Source organism: Octopus bimaculoides, chromosome 1 (assembly GCF_001194135.2).
Source record: "Octopus bimaculoides isolate UCB-OBI-ISO-001 chromosome 1, ASM119413v2, whole genome shotgun sequence".
In the NCBI taxonomy this organism is placed as follows: Eukaryota; Metazoa; Mollusca; class Cephalopoda; order Octopoda; family Octopodidae; genus Octopus; species Octopus bimaculoides.
Window position 1 is genome coordinate 49320231 of NC_068981.1, and position 8791 is coordinate 49329021.

General features: G+C 36.3%; 1 protein-coding gene across 2 annotated transcripts in view; it reads left to right on the forward strand.

Annotated features, from left to right (window-relative positions):
• Nucleotides 1-8791, forward strand: part of LOC106881850 (uncharacterized) — a 517233-nt gene that overhangs the window by 222683 nt on the left and 285759 nt on the right. The window lies entirely within an intron of this gene.

An 8791-nucleotide genomic window follows, 5' to 3' on the forward strand; every position in this document is an offset into this window, starting at 1 on the left:
TATATATATATATATATATATATATATATATGTATCTGTGTATATTTGGAAATGCACACATCCACACACACACATACATATATATGCACGTAAACAGAGAGAGAGGGGAGAGAGGGAGAGAAACAGACACAGATACATGTAGATAGAAAGACAGGCAGTCACACATACATATAAATAAATGGATAGATAGTCATGTCTATTACATACACACACACACACACACATACATGCGTAGGTATGTATGAGTGAGTGCTCCTTATCCATAAATTGCAAGCTTAACGTATTTTTGGCAGATTTAAAAGTGTGAATTGCTATTCTATGAGACTTCTCTTTCTCCAACTTAGCATGTGATTTTTAAAAGATCTGAGATGATAAACAGCATAAAAGATACCATTACTCGGTGTTCAATAATGTGTGAATGCTACAGAAATTGACAGAGATTTAGTATATGAAATCAAATGATCACCGAGTGCAGGTTCGAAGTAAAATAAAAGGAACTTTTGTCTATTACAAATATGACGAACGGAGATGAGATTTTGAGCATGAAGACCAAGCGTTATTCAGGAAAAAAGGGTCATATTCTGGTAGAAGGCCAGTAATCTTGAGAGTAGCAGTCACTAGTTACCAGTGCAGTACATGTACTTTAAAAGTAGGTTGTTGAAGGAATGTACTGTTGGGAATAGCCTGAGCCAGTAGCGAAGAACAAGTAAGCGCCATCAAATTAAAACGAGAGAAAGAAAAAGATTTAGGTGAAAAAAAAACTTTAAGTGGCCGTCATAACAAGAGAGGAAGATGCAAAGAAAGCAAGGGAGAATGAGAGAGATAGGAGGAAAGTGATAAAATGCGATAGCGAGCCAAACAAAGAATATAAAAGTGAGCAGAAGATATAATAGTCAAAGCAACAAAGGAAATTATCTATCGATAATCAATAATAAAATGGTTTATGCACTAGATCATCCTGTAGTTGCTGTCATATACCTTTCTTTGTGTGTGTATATGTGTGTGTGTATCTACATATATTGCGTGTGTGTGTGTGTATATATATATATATATATATATACACACACACACACACACACACACACACACACACACACACACATATATATATATATATATATATATATATATATATATATGTATGTTTGTATAGTGTACTACCGCTTATTCGTAGAACTAACGCTTGTTCGCGGAAACCAACCATCACATATTCGCAGAAACGCAAATATTGTCCGCGATATTTCCTGGCATTTTTTCATGGCAATATATACATTTCACACTTTTTAAGGCTAAATCATTAATAACAATATGGCGTAATTGCCGGCTGACTGGACACCCATTCGCAGTTGAGGCTCCCTCTGATTAGAATAGCCGCGCATCACGTCACTTGAATGTTTTAGATACAAGTACACTGTATGTTGCATCTCTTATTCTTGCATTCAATCAAAGGTTGCTAATTAGTATAGGGATATCTATTTATATTTTACACATCCACACTCTCTCTCCCTCTATTACTATATTTGTCGCTGAACAACAGCAGCCTCTCATTCAAGTGAAAGTATATATATATAATACAAAATGGGACAAGAACTCAAAACATCCAGACAATTAGGTGATACAAGAAAGGGACCAAACGTGCAGATATAGGAAACAAAGAAAACACGGACATGTCATTCGGAGTTTCCTCTCTTCAGTCGAGATCCAGATTATCTTAGCAATTTCGGCTGGTTATTCTCGATATTGCTCCAGTCTGGCCAGCTCCAAGGAAAAGCTAAGCTAAGTGCATTAGGTTCCTTGGAAGAAAGCAGCGAATGTATACAAAATCAAGGACGAAAAAAACGAACAATGTTACACAAAAACAGTAGGAATAATAACACAACACAAGAACAGATGTATTTCAACTAAAGGCGAATACAATTAAGCTGGTGTATGTAGAAATAAGGCCTTACAGCCGGGATACAAGATTTCCCAGGCACAGGGAGAAATAACGATGTTTCACGCACAACGGCCGCCCAAAAAAAGGTCAAGCTTGGCCGAACACCGGTCACCTGGGAAGAGAAGAGATAGAGGTAGAGACAGTGAGACAAAGGAACTATGGAGAGGCGAGAAAAATTACAGGGATACAGTGAAGGGAAAAGGGAAAAGTGGAGGCAGGAGAGAAGGCAAGGGAATGTGATCGAGGGAGAATGAAAGAACGAACAGTGGAATGAACGAATAAGGGTAAAAGATCTGATGTGTGTGTGTGTGTATGTGTGTGTGTGTGTGTGTGTGTGTGTGTGTGTGTGTGTGTAGTTGAGGTGTATTCCGTTAAGAACCTATTAGAGTACAAAATAGAACTTGTTCGCCGTTTGAATTACGAGATAGCCGGCGATGTTATGTTATACTGCCAATTCTAGGCTTAGGCATTCCTCGGGTGTGAAGAATAAAAAAAAGAAGGAAATAGAGTCAAAAGGAAGAAGGTGTACCATTTGACAGCTGTTTAATAACCACTACACAGGTTTCGATGCAACATAGATCCACATATATACAGGATTTAGATTTATATTAAGTAACGGTGTACCTGCGTTAAAGGACCTAGTTGTATATCCTCAGATGATATATAATCACTGTATCTGTATATAAGCGTTCGATTTCGATACTATCACATCCAAAATATAGCTGAAATGTACAGAAAAACACAAGACGAACACAGGTGTATAACTAACAGGAATGTGTATTAGTTTGACGCTCGGGAAGGTGAGAAAGAGTTTTACATTTACAAACGTAGGTGCGCGTGCGTATGTGTATGTGAGAGTGTGTAAGTGTGTGTGTGTGTATGTGTGGATAGGGGCTGATGACTTTGACTTCTGGATGTGTGCGTGTGTAAATGTGAGCGGTTGTAATGTGCGATTGTTTGGGGGCTGCGAAGAGGCCAGTACTAGTGTGTGCAGAGTGGTGTGGTACAGGTTGTTGGAGAGGGGGGTTATTTGGGTGAGGATATGTGGGTGAAGATTTTTTCAGAATGAGACAAAAAAACAAAGCTGTGAAGATTTTAGAACAAATACAAATAGGAGGTCTTACAGCTGATTCCGGAATATTTATTATATCCCTCAATCGGAGACGGTGTGAGAAGATGATTAAGCAATAGTTAATTTAGCTAGGATATGAAATAGAATGTGAAGTGGGGGAATGAAAATAGATGTGAGATATGCAGGAATATTGCATTTGTAGATCCATTATTTAGGCAGAATTGTATACATATAAGATTCCAATACCTTGTGAGTAAGCTCCAATAGTATTTAAAATTGGTCATTCCAAGTATGGGGTTTGTATACAGTACTATTGAATCGAGTGTTTTATTTAAAGTGACCTATAAGTAGGGAATGTATCTGTGAATTCAAATCGAAAACAAGAGAGAGAGGAATAAAGAAATAAGAAAATAAGAAAAACAGGTAGAGAGGAATAAAGAAAAGAAAATAGAAAAAAATACAAGGAGAGAGATAATAAAGAAATGAAGACAGAGAAAGTATACCACTTAGTGGTCAGTCAAGTAACTTGAAAGAAGGATTGAGGAGATGAGTGTGATAGAGAGAGAAAGATAGTATGCTGTAAATAGATGATAGGGTAAAGGGTAAAGGAGTGTCAGATAGAAAGAATGGGGTGATAGAGAGAGTGGAATAATAGTATAAAAGGTAAAGGAGTGTCAGTTATATAGTGATAGAAACTAAGTGATGGGGCAGAGAAAGAGAGAGGGGTGGTAGTATGGTGGAATGAAGAATTTAGGAATATGGACAGGTCAGTGCTTAGTAGTAGAAGAAAATATATGTGAAGATATATACATATGCATATATTAGACATGCATATATATTTATACAAATATTTATACATATCAATATCTACATATACAAATCATATGTATATGTACACATGCACATCTATATATACGTGCATCTGTATGTATTATCACCCCTGTACACGCAGGTATATATACATTGCATACATGCATACATTCACATATACACGCATATACACACTCATACATACACACTCACATATGCATGCACGCATATACACACGAATATAATTAGATGGTTGTGATATTCGATAGGAATTAGATGGGGATTAGGAGTTAAAATGTAGATTTATAAGGTTATTGAGATTACCTAAGGGGTATTGTGGAAATATACTGTACGGTTATTTAGGCATTTGGATTAGTGGTAAAATGTGTATGTGTGAAAAAAACGCTGGCTGCATGTGCGTCGTGCTTCATTATGCTTATTTAACTGTGCTGGAGAGTTGTGAGTTAATATGTGAAGAGAGTTGTGCTTTAATATGTGATATCCTTCAAGCAAAGCTTGCAGTTTGAGTGTTGACCTCGGTAAGTAAGCCTTGAATCCAGTATAGACCATGATAGGGTGTATTTGTATTTTTGAGATGATGTGTGTGGTTAGCGAGCGTTGTGGATTTACTATGTTTATCGTATCTAAAAGAATGGAGGTGAGCGGCATATCGCTGCTTAATATATTTGGTTGATCTTATGTAAATGGTTGTAGAGTTGTGTAACAGATTAAGGACAGTGCATTTATAAATTATATTATATCTTCTGCAATGGGTTTGTAACGGGCAGATGGTTCCAGGACGGCAATTACAATTAGGTGAATTTTGGTGAATGTGTTCAGGAATAGTGGATAATATCGTCAGAGGTGAAGTTAGAGAAGGCGTAGAAGATTCCAGATTATTAGTATTATTAACGTTATCATTGCCATCATTGTTATTATTACTATTGTTGTTATTAATTGTACTATTTGTAAGGGTGGTAGAGATTGTGGTGGTGTTCCGGGTAGTGTCAGTAGGATGGGTTGTGTGTTGGTTGTGGTCTAATTTAAAAGTATATGTGCTGGAGCTGTGTGTGTGTGTTGAGTGTTCGAATGACTAGAGTTGTATTTGTGTGAGTTTGATAGTAAAGAGAAAGGTTTTGCTTATTAAAGGCTGCTACAATAGATTCGAAATTGGGTGGGGTAGGGTAATAAATAGAATATTTACTGTCGAGGGAAGTTAGAGTCTAGAATTTTAAAGAAGGATTTAGCTAAGTTCTTAACGTTTAGTGAGAATGGGTGGGTGTACGATAGAATAGAGCGTCCACTGCTTTTTTAGAGAGTCTGGGAGTAGTGTTATCTAAGATTCAAGATAAAGAAGTGCTATCTATATTTTTGGAGAATGTATGTGAATGGCGAGGCCTGCTGTTGTTAGGTGTTTTAGTTGATTTCGTTTTTGACATAGTGCTAAATTAATGTGTGTGGGGTATAGGTTGTCTAGATGTAAGACCTTCTAGGGTTCCATCGACGAGTGTGTGTGGTTGGTTGCGATTGTAATGGTTGGTGCGTGTTTGAGATGTGATTTGAGATATATATTGTTTGAGATGTGATTTTAGATATATATTGTTTGAGCCTGGTATTATGGAGGTATTCTATTTGTTGGGAAAAGCCGCTAGCAGCCAGTGCTTTATTATAATATGGTGCGTGATTATTGAAATTTCCTAAGGTCGAATATGCGGGTTGAGTTGTCCTTGGCTATGTTATCGAAAGTGGATTTGTGGTGATTGGAGTGGATGTTAAGGTATTTAAGATATTAATTAGGTTTGTGGTAAGGAGATTATTGGGAGGTTGGTACGTTTTGTGTTGCGTCAAGGAAGTTAGCAGGTTTGTGAGCGTTTTTGAATGTGATAGATAGGTTTAGGTTAGAGAATAATTTATGTAGATCCTTTCTAGCTCTTTCTATGGAGGATTTATTTATAGTCTTGTTAACTAGTAATGCGTCGTCCCTGTATACGCCTCTCTTGATGTTAGGGAAATATATATGGAGCTAACGTAGTATATAGAGTCCAACTAATTCATTGACCTGAGCTGAATCAGATGATCCCATGGTTATGTCGAATATGTTACTATGGTTATTGTTATTATGATTGGTCCGGTACCAGAGTTTGTTTTCAAAAGAAATAAGGGTTTTGTAGGCATTAAGTATTTTGTTAATTTTTAGTGGGGTTAGGTTAGTACGGTTCCTAACTAGAAGAAGAGCTTGATTAAGAAGTTTAGGAGAAATAGAAAAGTAGTAATTATTTATGTCTAATTGTAGGAAGGAATATGAATTTTTTGATCTTTAGAAGGTGGAACCATGCAATAACTTCTCCAGTGTGGGGCCATAGGTTAACATTTAATTTGTCCTTGACGATTGGTATTATTTTGTCCAAAATGATTTTGCTTATCCTTCCTAGGTCGGATTTGGTAGGGTATATTAGGTGTACTGAAGGTTTGGTAATAAAGGTTAATGTGTGGAGGTGCAGGACAGTATGGTTCGGTTCGGTCATCCACTTGTAATTACCTCATAAGTTTGCAGTGGTGGGTGTTGATTTCTTTTAGGGCAGATGTTGGTGCCAGCTTGTAGGATTTGGTGAGTTCTTTCTTTCTGAATTTTGTGTATTCGTCAATGGTAATGAGGTACATATTTCCTGTTTTATCCGAGAAGACCCTTTTCACAACCTAATCTCTCTCTCTCTCTCTCTCTCTCTCTCTCTCTCTCTCTCTCTCTCTCTCTCACCCTCCTCTCCCCATTCTCACTTGCAAGTTTTCTTGACTGACCACTAACTGGTACACTTTCCCAGTCCTCATCTCTTTATTATCTCTCTCCTTGTTTTTCCTTTTTCCTTTTTTCCTTTTTTCCTGTTTTCTTTCTTTTCATTTTTCCTATTTTCCTGATTATTTTCATTCTTACTCTCTTATTTATTCCTCTCTTCCTGCTTTCCATTTGACCTTAAAAATACGTTCCCTACTTATAGGTCACTTTAAATAAAACCCTCGATTCAATAGCACTGCATACAAACTCTATACTTGGAATGCCTAATTTTAAATACTACTGGAATTTACTCACAGGATATTGGAATCTTATATGTATACTATTCTGCCTAAATAATGGATCTACATAAGTGTGTGTTTGTGAATGTGTATATATACATATGTATAATGTATATGTATGAATATATGTGTGTGTGTCTGTGTGTGTGTCTGTGTGTGCGTATACATATATATATTCTTTCATATGGCTGGGGTCATACTCGAGTACCGCCAAGTATATCATATTCCCAAGGTTATCTTTTTAATTTATGATAATCTTTTACTGAAGGATTTATTTGGATATTGCTGTGTTTGTTGCTGTGATAGACTCATGTGGGACCTTAGACAACATAAGAACATGTACCATTACTGAATTTAGATTTCTCAGACGTTTTGGTAAGATAATAAATAGCTGCTCGCCCTTGAATCCCTAGCTCTTTCAGCATTTGGCTATCAATGTGGATGATATGACTGCGACCTGTCGTATAGTGCAGTGACGTCAAGTTCGGGAGCTCCTATAGTTATAAATGTTAAAGTTTTGTGCCAGGCTCTTCCATACATAAGATAAATTAAATGCATTATTATGTAGGTGGCTATAGCAACTAAAACCGAAAAGATAAAATTAGTAAAGGAGGGTGCAAAGTAGCACCTAGAATTGCGAGAGTCAAAATTTAATTCGAACAGCCACACGAAAACACTAACCTCATGAAATATTGAGGACAGCGAGCAGCAAGCCACAACATCTCTCTTTGGTGAGATACACTCACACAATGAGGTAATTCAATAAAATCTTTTCACGTGATTTCTCGTAAGAGGTTTCTACAATTACTCCAGGTTAAATGAGATAGCCTGCCTCCCATTCGTTCACGAGAGAAAAAAAACCTTGAAAAGCGAGCGCTAAAATTCAAAACGGTGAATTCAATAGTAACATGCAATATATATAGCATTTACCTGTTTATCATTTCCTGCTACGTGTTTTGTTTGAAAAAAATTGCCAATCACATGAATAAATTAACGTCTTCCTCACACGGTGCATTGAAGGCTGAGTTATAAGTGTGCGTGTGAGAGAGAGAGAGAGACAGACAGACAGACAGAGAGAGAGAGAGAGACAGACAGACAGACAGACATACAGACAGACAGAGGCAGACAGAGAGAGAGAGGACGTGTGTTTGTGTGTGTGTGTGTTAGATATGATTTTCAGTGTGTGCATGGAAGATTCATGTGAGTATAGACAGAAATTATTCACTTAATGTAATCGTAAGTAGCCTATTCCGAACAACTCCGATAGGAAATAAAGTTTGTCGAATAATTACATTCAATACCTATATAAAACTAACATACATATTTCGTATTATTACTGTATATACATTATCAATATGCAAACTTGTCAGCCATGCAGTTTCTGTCGCCGTGTCACGCATTTGATCACTGTATGTAATGTTTCAACGTCAATAGACGGATTTATCTAACAGCTTTATATTTAAGGTAATGTTATATTATAAATCATATTTGGAATAGTTTTTAAGCAACACTGTACATTAGCTTACAAATATACTATACACATTGAAAATTAAAGCTAAAAGAAGAGCTAAAAGAAAAACTTAGTATTTCTATAAATGGAGATATACTGGCTCATACAAATTTATTCACATGACGTGAACGTCATATTATTTGTTTATATATGTATGTATCAAGTCATCTATTTATAAACGTTACAGATACCAAAAAAAGCATATATTTAAACACATGTTCATGCGCACACTCAAAACCTAAATAACCAAATACGAAAATATGAGATGCTTAAAACACTACAAGTTCAAAGCCGTATGTACACACACACACGCACACACACACACACACACACACACACACATATATATATATATATATATGAATATATATATATATATATATATATATATATA